This window comes from Aedes albopictus, chromosome 3, assembly GCF_035046485.1.
Source record: "Aedes albopictus strain Foshan chromosome 3, AalbF5, whole genome shotgun sequence".
In the NCBI taxonomy this organism is placed as follows: domain Eukaryota; kingdom Metazoa; phylum Arthropoda; class Insecta; order Diptera; family Culicidae; genus Aedes; species Aedes albopictus.
In genome coordinates this window covers 437,648,424-437,663,577 of record NC_085138.1, presented here as the reverse complement: position 1 = coordinate 437,663,577, position 15,154 = coordinate 437,648,424, and positions in this window count along the sequence as shown.

The following is a 15,154-nucleotide window of genomic DNA, read 5'->3' as shown; positions in this document are numbered from 1 at the left end:
GGATAAAATATTTTAGGTCATCGAAAGCTTTCTAGGGCAGCCCATTGTTTTCACCGTTAAACTTATAAAACGATCCATTAAAAAGTGCCAAATGTTCTTCAGATAACTTTTCAAGATTTTATAGAAGCAAGCCAAACAACCACGAAGCAATAACATGAATCAATTTAAAATTATCGAATTATCCCTTGTTTTCGTAAAATTCAACGACAAAAGAAAATCTAGAGTTTTGCAAACTTCTTCATGAAATGGTTGAAACGATCCAGTAAATAGTCAAAAAAAAAGGAAACAATTTTAAAAATGATTCATTAATAAGAGAAAAACATCCATCGCAAATATGAAAACAATCGACATGAAATACAGAAAATGATCTATATAAAATAGGTGCACGATCGGAGCGGACCTGGTGTGATGATTAGAACACTTGACTATCACGCCGAGGACCAGGGATCGAATCCCACTCCCGACAAACTCGCAAAACGTGAGTTCTTCCTTCGGAAGGGAAGTAAAGCGTGGGTCCCGAGATGAACTAGCCTAGGGCTAAAAATCTCGTTAATATAGATAAAAAAAAAAAAATAGGTGCACGATCCATAAAATATGGGAAATAACACCATTTTATGGAGTAACAATTCATAAAATATAGGAAATGATCCATACAATTTTTGAAATGATTAATAAAATTTAGAAAATGATCCATAAAATACGGATCCTATAAAACCAAAAACGGCTTTTCCGTAAAATTTGCACTGTTGTTTAATGGATTACTCCCTAATTTCATAGATCATTTTCTAAATTTCATGGATTATTTCAAAAATGCTATGGATCGTTTCCAAGACTTTATGAATCATTTCCTATATTTTATGGATCGTTTTTATATTTTCTATGGATAGTTTTCCTGTTTTCTGTGGATAGTTTTATCTTTTTAGGTATGGTGTCCTATTTGTTATGGATCGTTCAGCCATTCCATGAAGAAGTTTATATTGTTCCTCAATTTTCAGGGGATTGAATAACTAAAATTTGGGTATGCTCATCGAAGACATACAATATTAGAAATATTCCTGGGGAAAAACCGGGAATACCTGAAGTACATGCGGATTCGTTCCGAAAAAAGAACATTTTGAGAAGTTCGTAAGAGAATATGTAACGGTAATATTTCTGATAGAAATCATTAAACTAATCTTTGTCCAAAACTACATATTTAAGTAATTTTTTTTATTGAATTTTCGGATAGATTTTGAAGTTGATTCTTGGTTACGTGCAGCAAAGCTTTAGCTCAGACCAGATCACTTTAAAACTTAAATTTTAAGGAAAATAAAAAAAAACTCGATCAAAATCAATTTTAGACAATCAATTTTAAAAATCTCAAGAATCGTTTTTGTAACAACAAAAGGTCAGAAATGTCTTGCAAATCTGCAAAAAACTTTTGAATGGAAAATTTCTTTATTTGTTTCAAAGCGTTTTCAAAGTTTTTGCATCAAATATTTCTACAAAAATTCACACGCGATATACATGAATAAATTTCAGACGGACTTGAACTGCTGGAGCAAACTTCAATGGAATTGGTGAAGATTTTCTGAGGAAATTAATGAAATTTTAATAGAATTTGTTTAATTCTAGGAAATAAAACCCAATCATGAATTGAAGATGGAAAGAGGTATGGGGATGCTTTTGAACTGTCTAAGGGTATCCAAGATCCTCTTGAGTATAAGCCATTAGATCTACAAACATACCTAGTAATCATTTAAAGCACTACGAACAAAGTTAATGCTCACTCTGCCTCATGCAATTATATTCGGTCTAGTCTGAGTTAAATTGCAGATTAGAATTCCATTGAGTATAAATCATAGAATCTACAAACTAGTAATCCCTCGCTATATTTCAATTGAGGTTAATGCTCATATATGCGATAACACTCAAACCTCCATTGAGGTCAAATCTATTTAGTTACCGTGATTTCGGGTGAAATTGATCAGTGGGGTGAAATTGATCGACAAGAGGGCCATTTTGTTTGTTAAAAATAACGTTTTAAACTTAAAATAATTTGTAAGAAATGTTCATCATCTGGCTCAAGAGCTATTGAATGATGATATTACATGTTTCACAGCCAACTAGTCACATATTTCTGTATAAAATTCAATATTTTCCTGAACTGCCTGTCAGGCGAACTTCAAAGACACTTACAAACTTTTGTTACCGTAGCAGTATCGCAAATGTAATGAATATATCACAAGTTCTATAAATATTGAAATTTATGCATAAAATTGTACTTTTCCGGAAGTTTTGGCGTCACTTGGCGAAATTCCTAGGGAGGGCTACAGTGTCAATTTTAGTTACTGGTTACTGGTCATTTCACTGACTGATCAATTTCACCCCGAAATTAAAATTTTTGATTTTTTTTATTTCAAATGATATTTTTTGTAATGAAATGATTTGCAGTACAATTTTTAACCTCGTTGACTGATGAAAACCGTGGTCATACTTGTTTTAAAGCATTGCCTTTAACCCTATCGATAAGTATTATAAATTATTCGCCAAAAACTACGAAAAGTGATCAGTTTCACCCGAAATCATGGTACCTCTATTTAATTAACGGTACTTTAATGGAATTCAATTGTGTTCAAAACAGTTGGTGTTCTTACGGTTAGGGATAAGGTTGGTGTTATTACCACTGGGCAGACAAATCTACACCCCTGCGAATGACGTTCGCAAAGAGATGACATCTGCCAAGCCAACGAAGGAGGAATAAGAAGACGAAAACAAAAACGAGCTACACTGAATTGTGCTAATGCTAGAAGTTTATTTGCTGAACTAAAAATTATAGTTTTATTATAATTGCTAAATTTGTTCTGATTAAAATTAAAAAGAGAATCGGTAAGAAGAGTGATATTTGCATAAAAGTGTGTAAACGAGTTGAAATAATATTGAATTTATTATGTAGCATAGAACCAGAGGCTGTATATACGGGTCGATGATTTGCACGTTTCAGAAGCGGGCTAAAAAAACTAAAATTGTTTGACAATCACTTACATAACTATTTAAATAACAGATTAAAATATACGATATTTTTCAGTTTGAGCTGTACATCCCGAGCTGCTACGAAAATCACGTTTTTTTTGCTGAATTTCCGAACAGTTGGTTTACGGGAAAGAAGCAACGAGTGAAGTTAAGGGGAGCTTAGGGTGTGTTCAGGGGTGAGAAAAAAAAAAAGATGCAGGGTGATCGGGACTGTTTAAGATTTCCAAAAAAGATTTATTGTGAACTGTGGGCTCCCGTAAAACCCGTAAAAACGCCCGAATCGCTCCTGGGGATGAACCAGCCTAGGGCTGAATTTCCCCACAATAAAGAGTTAATAATAATACAGAAAGCTCCTGTAACGTCGCTGAAACTTGCTGAAAATCCATTGAAACTTCGCGAATACAGCCGAAAACCTCCTCGGAACGCATCTGAGAACCTCCGAAGTTCCGTAAAATTCTCCTGCAACGCCTTCGGACCCCCTTCAAAATCCTTTAAAACTTCCAGAAATGCTTCTAAAAACTCTCTGTAGCTTCTAAAAACCCTCTGTAGCGCACATGATTCCTTCCAAAATCCTCGGAAACGGTTCTGTAACACCTCCGAAACCCGTTAAAATCCTTTGAAACTTCCTTAATCTTTCTTTTCCATCCCGTTGGCAGCAGCTCGCTGACGTAGTGTACGGTTTGGGTCAAAAATGACCCTAGTGCCAAAGGAGGGTTAAGTGGCTCCGAAAACCCCCAGAAGCCTCTCAGTAATGCACCATAGACCTTAACCTTATCCCACCGAAATCGCCTCAGAAGCTCCTGTAACGTCTCTAAACCCCTGCCCCTCTAGGGTGGGAATAATTTAAAAAAAATCTCCTCGGGATATGATTGACCAAGTGAAAAGTGGAGTCTACTAGTCGAAATAAGTGAGCCTACAAAAATGAGCGATGACGGTTGATGTTTAGGGGTGGCGCTAAGGGTTTAAGTGGAATTTTTGCTGGAGCACACCTTCAAAAGACATTCCAAATTTAATGTTCAAACATAATTTTTCTAGACTTAATCGGTGATTCTAGGACCCAATTGGACAACATTTACGCTCAAAATTGCAGTAGTTCTGAAATATTTGAAAAAAAAAAAATGTCACATTTCGATATTAATTTTTGGGTTGTACCTACACCAAAATATAACATTTTTTTTTCAAATATCTCGGAAATCAGTGGAGATATTGCAATTTTGAGCGCAAATTTGGCCCAGTTGAGTTCTAGAATCACCGATTTAGTCTAGCAATTTATGTTTAAAAATTTTATTTAAAATGTTTTTAAAAGTTTGCTCTAGCTAAAATTCCACTTAAACCCTTTGCGCCACTCGTAAATATCAACCGTAATTGCTCATTTTTGCACAGCTCACTTATTTCGACTAGTAGATCTGTTTCCACTTGGGAAATCATATCCCGAAGAGATTTTTTAAAATTAACTCCACCCTACTGCCCCTCCCTAAACTCCATTGAAAGCCCTCAGAAGCACCACATTACTGACTTTACATATCCTAGTCACTCGCCCTTATTAAACGTTTTTGTAACCTTGAAATCCATTTGGCTGATAAACTAAATCCATTTAGGTAGTGAATCCATTTGGGTAAAATTCTATTTATGCAACCCCGACTCATTACCTAAATGAAGGTTTGGGTATACACTGTACATATTAAGTGTTTTATTAATTTCAACCCGATACCCATATGAAACGCGCTGGCGCTCCCATGAAAGGTCATGAAACCCTCTAGCGTGCGCAGCTTTTTCTTTTTCTCACTCACTCTCGTAAACGCACACGCGAAAGAAACAGATAATAGAGGGGGCACTTTGCCCCCTCTTTTACCTCGCTCTTTCTTGCGTTCAACAAAATGAACGGGCGAGAAGAAAGAAAAGGCTGCGCAGGCAAGTGATGAAACCCCTTGAAAACCCTCTAAAACTCCTCCAATTAAACTCCTCTGTAGCTACCTGAGAGTCCCTGAAGTTTACCTGACATACACTCGAAACCCCTTGAAGCGCGTTGCAACCACTCTAAAATATTCTCAAATTTTGACTGTGGGTTGGTCAACTAGTTCTCTATCAATGGTCCAAAGCGGGAAAGATCGAAGTTAGAAATATTCTAGAAAAGGCATTATTATGCGATGCCCAACTTTGGACTGTTATGTCTCCAAATTCACTGACCCGGATGCAATGAAATTTTGAACGTTTTTGACTTATATAATGAGTTCAAAAACCTTTTGACTTGGCTTTAAATTATTAACACGATAAAAATTATAGCGATTAGAATGTTTTTCTAATAAAACACCAAATTAGCCAAGATGGTAATTATAGTTCATTTTAATTCCCTCTAATTGACTTAAATATAAATATGTTTTGAAAGGAAGTAACAAAATATCCAATCAATTGAAAACAGTTATGGGATGCATGTTAAAAATAGATAGATTTACTAAAAAATAAAATAATAAATTAAATCGCTTCTTACGAACAATTTTAGGTTGAGTCAAACGTTTTTGACTCATTATACAAGTCATGATTGCTCGAAATTTAATTGCATTCGGCCCATGGAATCCGGAGTTATAACAGTTCAAAGTATTGGAAATGTATGCATTTTACTAGAACATAGGTTCCGAAACTTTAAGGCGTGCGACTCCAACAGACGTACTTTTTGCGACCCCTTTTACTAATTCCCTCATTTGTTGTCTGTTACAGTAAAATATTTGACTGTCCCTCGTGACCCCCTGGACGAAGGCGACCCACAGTTTGGGAAACCATGTACTAGAATATTTCTAACTTCATGTAGAATAGCACGATATTGCCCAAATTTCCAAATTGATAGACAACTTACAGTTAAAATTTGAGAATTGTTGGTGCATTTATCAAAAAATTACAGCTGGTAAACTATTTTGAATAGTGAAAATTTTGCCTGTCCCGGTCATTTTGCCTATCGCTTGAGCTCCCTCTGAAATTATTCTGAAGTCTCAGTGTCACCCCCAAAAGCTTCTTATTAAACTCCTTGAAATACGCCTAGAAACGCGTAAAGGCTCTTAAGGTTGAAAAAGTCGTCATTGATATGATCGCCATCATTGGAAATTCGAAAACAGTTGTGTCATTTAAATATTGAATATGGGAATATTATTTACACTCACAGTGTACCACGTCTGTTTTAGGTAGCAGGTTCACACATGGCTGCATGGATGCCAGACGTAAGCTGATAGATTATGTATTGATTACTCTGAAGGTGATGCGGCACAGTTCGCTTGGATGCATACCTTGTAGGCTTTGTATGACAGATTTGATACTCTGGTGTTAGAGTAGGAAGGAAAAAAAACGGCTTTTTCAAACTACTTCTGGTTCGAGCGATGTCTGCAAACATATGAATATGTATGGTATATAGAATAGGAACTGAATATCTTTCTGCATCTAAATTAGAGGCGGTTGCCATTAGACCCCCAAGCTCAAACAAACTCCATCATATTATTATTATAATTATTATTTTTTGCATATATGAAAATAACACATCCCACTAACAAAAACTCTTTCCCACGAAAACTGTGGAGGCACAGATGTGATCTTGGTCTCTAGTAGCACCGGAGAAATATCTACAGATATTCACGAATGATCCAAAATAAATCCAAAACAAATGCTCCTACTTTCAGGATTATTTTGACGAAATTATTAAATTGGTTTTATTTGGCTTTTGGTGGAATTTTGGAATTCGTACTAGCATTCCTAAAAGTAATTTCAACATTGTTTTATCAACAGGTTTTTAAGCATGATTTTCAAGTGGTTCTTCTTAAAATATTACTTGTAACTTTGGTCGAAAGCCGAGTCCACATCCCAGCTTGCCCCAGCTATCCATAATGCCCTTGTTACCCCTCTCGGGGAGTAGCCCCGCCAGATAACAACCCACATCTGTTACCGTGTCTCATCGGTTCGTGTGCTGGTGGGACGGGAAGCTGGTCCCAACTCCCAACCAACAAGCAACGGCATCCCTGTTTCTAGGGTCAGATGTTGGTCGGTGTCGGGGTCGGGGGAAAACATAAAACAAGATTTTCCATTGACGTCATCACCCGAAGCTGACGTCACTGCGGAGCGATGCGATGGATGGTCGGGTCGTGTTCTGCTCTGGAAGGATGCTTTGCGCGCGCTCCACTTTCCATCGCTCAGGTTGTGCCGATGCGATGGTGGTGTGTAGGTTGTGGGATGTTGCCGGGCTAGGAGAAAAGCCGGTCGTTTACTACAGTTTCATTCATCAGGTTCTGGCAGAGAGATGACTGGTTGGTCCATGCGCAGAGTGGCCTGCATTGAATGGGAATGCATGCAGAGGTGCAGCAGGAAGCTGTTATTCTGTGGGAATGGGGAGGAAAGTTGTGTATGTGAGTAGGATGCAAGTGCCATATGCTGGATGATTCTGAGCTGTTACAGGGGATTTCCTGCAATTTTTGAGTGATTTTCCGCTGGGACGGATTGAGTGGGAGGTTTGTTATGAGATTTATTAGGAGTACTTATTTTGGAGAATGAATGGCTGGAGTGCCATGCATCAAAGTGCGTGGCAATACTCTGTACTTGAAATATTGTTCAACCATTCATTTATTTAGTACAACATCTTTTTATACGATATGACTGAGTCAACAATTCTACGCTACACATTTCGACACTCTGCTGCTTTGCGCTTACCAAAGGGAACGTACCTAACTCGCCAAACAACTTCTGACGTGGTCACCCACTTTTTCCGCTTCTTGTAACTTCCAAATATCTTCGAACACAATCTTCGCAGATTTGCTGCTCAGCATTTTTGAAACGTGCCCAGCTCACCATATCTTTCCGGATTTGGCCAATTTCTGGATGCTGGGTAGACGGTAGAGCACAACAAACTAGTGGTTTTGTACCATATTACATGTTTTGGCAAGATCTCCAATTAACCACTAGGGTCCATATAGCCACACTTTTAAAGACGTGGATATTTAGCATGACCATGCTGAGGGTTATGATTTCAATTCCCGGTCGGTCCAGGAACATTTCTTTAACTATCTTGGTCATAGAGTATCATTGTACCTGCCACACGATATACACGTGCAAAATAGCTATCAGCAGAGTAGAACAGAGCAGAAGCAGAGCAGAAGCAGAGCAGAAGCAGAGCAGAAGCAGAGCAGAAGCAGAGCAGAAGCAGAGCAGAAGCAGAGCAGAAGCAGAGCAGAAGCAGAGCAGAAGCAGAGCAGAAGCAGAGCAGAAGCAGAGCAGAAGCAGAGCAGAAGCAGAGCAGAAGCAGAGCAGAAGCAGAGCAGAAGCAGAGCAGAAGTAGAGCAGAAGCAGAGCAGAAGCAGAGCAGAAGCAGAGCAGAAGCAGAGCAGAAGCAGAGCAGAAGCAGAGCAGAAGCAGAGCAGAAGCAGAGCAGAAGCAGAGCAGAAGCAGAGCAGAAGCAGAGCAGAAGCAGAGCAGAAGCAGAGCAGTAGCAGAACAGAAGCAGAGCAGAAGCAGAGCAAATTTGTATAATTGAAGATATTTATAATTTGGTGTCGAGTGGTATGTTTTTATTAAAGAAAAATTTAAATCCCACAAATATGCAGTTGCGAACAGCATATTGAACTTGCTTTTAACCTCATCAGACCAAGCTATTCTGAACCACTTGACCCGACACACATGAGCATCTGTGCATGTTACGAGGCTGGCTTATTTGGCGATCTTCATCTGATGCGTTGGCATTTTTCCAAAGTTCGTGCCCTTTATATTGGCGTTTCGATTATTTCCCCCCTACGAAAGGTCAAAACGTCAGCACGTTCCGAACAGAGCCAGCCAGCGATTCCCAATGCAATTTCTGCAGAAGCAAGCAAAAGCTCCCTCCCACGCCGTCGTCGTCCTTTAGTTTATCGCCTAGGTAGCTGTCTCGAATAAACGCCTGTAGTTACGCGCGAATGCCACAGCCAGCAGTAGCCCCCTTTGAGCTTATGAGAGACATGGGTGTTGTGCTGCTACCTACGAATCGAATGTGAAGTGCTCAGCTCAGCCAGAGTCAGAGTCTGAACTTTGTGTTTTGATCGCCGTTTCGTGTGCCATAAAGGGACCTATAGCACACGTATACGAATCAGGTCGCCACTCTTGAATGCATTACACCCCTCGCGTCCTAGGTACCTATATGTTGCATCGCCAGGTCCGTGGAGGACGATGAGGTACATGTTTTTCGCGGGATCGATAAAAACAACAGGCAATAGCAGCAGGAGCAGCACAGCAGTACAGTAGGCAGATAGGATAGAACAGGTGATGCCCTAGTGCGCAGGACGAACGCGAAACGAAAACGCAATACTTGCAACGTAACAAGGATCAAATCGGGTGGTGTTATTTTTCTGATGCCTAGAAGGGTATTGGACATTGGTGTCCATTAGCACTTTCACAGTTATGAACTGAGAGCTTAGTTCTTCGCAAGTCTGCCATTTAGCTGTATTAGCTGTTATTTATTCGAGGAAATTTATGGAGAATTTATGACGACTTAAATAAATAAAAAACTGACAATAAATTTTTGAAACAATTAGGTATCGAAAAAAATGCTGAAAAAATCCTCGGAGAATCCCTGGGAAACACTTGATGACATTTCTGTAGGAATCATCAGAGAGGTTCTAAAAAATCTAGTACAATATTTAGAATTCTGAGGGAATGTTCAACGTCATGCTGTTTTAGTTCATCCAATTGTAACTTCCTGTAAATGTTTCTTTGAGCTTGAACTCTTGAATATCTAGCAGAAATCATTCAAGTCGCATTCACCCCAAAAAACTATCAGTGAGTTTTTTTTTATTTTTTTTACCTCAAAACACATAAAATATCTCAAGAAGTACTTCATAAATTATACCAGGTATTTCTTCGGATTTTTTGCTAGGTTTCATTCATTTTTTTCAGAAATCCCTCAAGAGACTTTTTTGAAACATTTTCAAAAATTCCTCCAGAAATTTATTTCAGAAACTCCTTTGAGGATTCTTAAAAAAAAATAAAAAAAAACGAATGATTTTTTAGGAAACATATTTTAAATTTTTCGAAAGATTTCTTTGGAAACTTATCCAAGGTGGCTTTCAGGAAGTTATCTAGGAATTTATTTAGATATTAGTCAAAGCATTTCTCCAGATATTTCTCCAAGGATTTAATTCAATAATATCCTTCAATCCTTCAATAATATTCCTACAAAAATATCTTTAAAGATTACTGGAAATCCATAAATTGGTTTCCACATATATTCCTCCGTGCAAAGCTGCAGATATTTCTTCAGAAATCACAGAACTGTCTCTTAGAATTCCTTCAGAATTTCTCCCAGGGAAAATTTCAAAGTGAATCTTCAATAGATTTCTTTAAGAATTCAGCCAAAGTTTCCGTCAGAAAGTCAGTAAAATTAAATGCAGTTGAACAAAAAACACAGAAAAAAAAGAAAAAAATCTGTATGATTTCCTGAATAAATTTATTCATCATTTATGATTGAAATCTGAAATGTCCTTTCTAATTATTGTGCTGGTCAATATGTAATTTTTTAAAACTTATTGTTCATACTTATACTCATATAAGGGAAAAACATATTGTATAATTTTTTGGCGATTCCCATTGAAGTTCCTAAAAAATTACACGAATGAAAAATACTATAAGAAAATATAAAAAAAATCAAGAAAAGAAAAGAAATACATTATCTTCATTTACGAGATTTATAACGCAAGGCTAGTTTATTTCGGAACTCACGGCTGTGCTTCCCTTCCGAAGAAAGAATCCACGTATTGTGAGTTTGCCGGGAGTGGAATTCGATCCCAGACCCTCGGCTGTTTAATCAAAAAAAAAAAAAAAAATAGTAGGATAAAATATCTCATTTACGTTTTACTCTTCTTCTCTTCTTCTTCATGGCTCTACATTCCCACTGGAACTTGGCCTGCCTTTCTTTATCTTAGTGTTCTTTGAGCATTTTCACAGTTATTAATTGAAGGGCTTTTTTTTTGCCTGCCATTGAATAAATTTGTATATTCTGTGGCAAGGACAATGATACACTATGCCCATTGCCTAGGCAGTCGCGCTAATTTTACCGACTGGAACGGGAATCGAACAAGCCGTCTCCAGATTGGCGGTCCATAGACTTAAGCACTAGGCTAACTGGAGACACCGTTTTACATTTTATTTATGAAAAAATCATCCATGTGGTATATGCAAAACCGACTTAGTACACCATTAACCTGGAACTGAAACTCGGCGTTTTTTATAAGGCAATCGCAGCATTTGCAGTGATGGATGATATAAGCTCCAATGATTCTTCGTTTTAACAGCTCTTTAATAAATTGTTCATAACGCCACGAAACCTAACCTTCATCATGTTTTGTAAGAGGTTAAATACACTCCCGATCAAAAGTTTGGGGTCACCCCCTCAAAAACATGTCATTTTTTTAGGCCCATTCCTTCGCCAATTTGCGTCCGATTTCAAAACCCTAGGTTTCATTCAAAAGATAATAAGTCAAAGAAACTTTGAACATGATTTAAAAGAAACTTTTTTTTTAAATTTTGTATGTAAACTTAACCCGAAGTTGCCAAATTTTCTAAAAAAATGAATGTAAACTTACGGCAGAGTCGCTGGAAATCGGGTCGACCAAATTTTTAGATGAGAGTGGTAATATAACCCATTTTCTATCAGCTTTCAACTGTTTTTTACAGAACTTAGCTAAAAAATCTAGAAAAAAGTTATTAAGTAAACTAACTCTTTATGTCATTGAACAAAAGTTTGGGGTCACCACTCAAAATGATGTATCGGCCAAAAGTTTGGGGTCACTAACGTAAAACATGGAAAATTGATTTGTTGATATCTTTGTCATCTTTCATTCAATTTTAATTCTTCTTGGCTTATTTGAAACAAAATGAATGATATTTACTGCATAGACATTGAACCACACATATTTGTTGAAATTTACATACTAAAACTTAACGTAAAGTTGTCTCATTTTTTGAAGTGTGGTGAAATGTGTTAACTTTACATAACATTTTTATATGCAAAAATCGTTAAATACGTTAAGTTAAAGACATCAAACGTAAATTTACTTAATAATCTTTGAAATGAGTTAAAAATAATTAAAATTGAACTATACATGACGAAGATATCACCAAATCACTTTTCCATGTTTTACGAAAGTGACCTTAAAATTTTTGACTGATACATCATATTGAGGGATGACCCCAAACTTTTAGTCGATGACTCTCTCTCTCTCTTCTCTCTCTCTCTCTTATTGGCGTAACGTCCTCATTGGGACAAAGCCTGCTTCTCAGCTTAGTGTTCTATGAGCACTTCCACAGTTATTAACTGAGAGCTTCGTCTGCCAATGACCATTTTGCATGCGTATATCGTGTGGCAGGCACGAAGATACTCTATGCCCAAGGAAGTCAAGGAAATTTCCTTTACGAAAAGATCCTGGACCGACCGGGAATCGAACCCGTCACCCTCAGCATGGTCATGCTGAATACCCGTGCGTTTACCGCCTCGGCTATATGGGCCCTTTTAGTCGATGACATCAAGAGTTAATTTACTCAATATCTTTTTTTCTAGATTTTTTAGCTAAGTTCTGTAAAAAGCAGTTGAAAGCTAATAGAAAATGGGTTATTTAGCGTTTTTCAAACTATGGGTCGCGACCCACTGGTGGGTCGCGGACAAATTTTTGATGGGTCGCGACAGATTATATTGTAAGCCATTCTCTAATTTAAAAATACACTCTTGGACTCTATAAGTCAGTCATGAATCTACAATTTATTGAGTACTAGCTGCCCCGGCAATCTTTGTCTTGCCAATCTTGTGGTGGTTTAACAATTTTTGAGCTCATTTAAACACCACACTCTAGACTGGTTTCATTTCAATCGTGTTGATTTTGTTCCCAGCTCATACAAAATCAGCACTTTTTTATTTTCTTTCTTTTTTTGTTTTTTTATGTGTGCTAATTCTACACTTGAATTTTCTTCTTTTTTTAGTAGATTTTTGTAACTTTTCCTACTTTCACTACAGCCACCATGAATACTAATCGAATAGTGTAAGAGTCCTGCTAATCGGTTCATTAGTTCGTGAGTTTTGTTGCCTCAAAGAAACTTCAAACTCATTTATATATGCTATATTTAAACTACTATCTGCATTCTAGAATCGATTGTAGAAATGAAAGCTTTCAGTTAAAAAAATAAGAATATTCTGAAATAAACGGATTTTCTTTTGTTTGTCCTGTAAAAATCAAGTTGTTGTTTGCAGTTTGTAATTTCAGTAAGATTTCCACGCCAAGTTATAATTTCAGGACAAAACCCCGAAATACAAAAACATAGAAAAAACACCAAATTTCGACAGCAAACGCTTGTTGTATTGATAACTGCAAACTAAACGCAAATTCTTAAGACAAAGAGCTTACTGAAACTGATCAGTTAAGTGCCCAATTAACCTTATTCTATGTTTTTTTCAAAAAAACTTAAAATCTTGAAAAATTATTAGATTCATTGCTATGTAATGTAAGATTATCAAACGCAATGTAAGACTTAGAATGCATTTATTTAAACGCTAGTCCAATAAAAAGGGGCTGGCGGGTCACCAAATCCTTTAAAAATCAAAAATGGGTCGCAAGCAGAAAAAGTTTGAGAACCACTGGGTTATGTTACTGCTCTCATCTTAAAATTTGGTCGACCCAATTTCCAGCGACACTGCCGTAAGTTTATATTCATTTTTTTTAGAAAATTTGGCAACATTGAGTTAAGTTTACATGCAAAATTTTTTGAAAAAGTTTTTTTTTAAAACCGTGTTTAAAGTTTCTTTGACTTATTATCTCTTGAATAAAACCTAGGATTTAGAAATCGGACGCAAATTTGGCGGTCCTTTCCTGGAGGAGTTTCTCTTAGGGGAGTTCCGGAAGAAATCATTTGAAAAATTTCAAAAGAAATCTTTGAAGATTTTTTAAGAGAATCCATAAGGATATATCTGAAGGAACCCTTGGAGATAAACATGAATAGTACTTGGAAGAACTTCTGTAGGTTCTGAAGCATCTTTAGATAAATACTTGAAGGATTTTTTGGAGGTTTTCGAGGAATTCCTGTAAGATCATTAAACCTAGGGCTGAAAAGCTCGTAAATACAGCTAATAATAATAACAGTAATATTAATAAAATTACTCAGAGGAATTCCCTAAGGAATACTGAGGTATATCTTTAGTAGAATTCATGCGGTTATTCCGGAATGGATCGATGGAGGAATTTTCGCATACTTGGAGAAATTATTGGAGGTATTATTGGTAGAGTTCCTGAAGGAATCCTTGGAGGAATTATCAGAAAATCATTGGTGGAATTTCCAAAATTTCTGAAAAGGTTCTTGTAGCAATTCCTGGATGAATCCTTCGGGAAGATTTTAACGGAATATTTAAATAATTACTTTGAAATATTTGAAGAAATATTTCAAAGATTTCAAATACTTAAAGTTTTTTTTTTAATAAAAGAGGGAGGTGAACCAGCGTCTGGCTGAAAGCCTCTTTAATAAAGAAAAAAAAAATTTTTTTTTAAATAAATCGCTGTTTTCTGTTTTCTGAAGATGTTTTAGGAAGTTATTTTTGAGAGGGATTCCTAATTGAGTTATTGGGACTTTGTTAAGAATTTCTTGAATACATTTTTGAAGGAAAATCTAGAGAGGCAACTTCTATTGAAATTCTTTGAGGAATCTTTTGGCGAATTCCTGAAGAAATCCTTGGAGAATTCTATGAGACATAATTTTTTTTGGAATACTCCTGAAGAAATTATTTGAGAAGTTCTGAAGAAATATCTGAAAAAACTTCGCGGTGGAATTTCTGGAGCACTTTTTCCTAGAATTTTTCCCCCACCTTCCGTAAGTCGTGCGGTTGGCAATCACTGCCAGCACCACGCTTATTAGGATTACAGAAAGCGGGATTTTTTCAACTTGTTGTACAAAATACAACAGCGTGATAACTCGAGGGTCAAGAATCCTATTAATCAAGATGTTGTATATTGTTTTCAGAAATTATACGCTGATGCTCTGACAACTACATCATCTGAAGTAGCTTAAATATTAGTTTGAAAGGCTTCAGTTTGACAGAATGCTGGATAATTTACAATTAACTGCACTATCTCTGCTTGAGCAGAATTTGTCATGAGCTTACCGATTG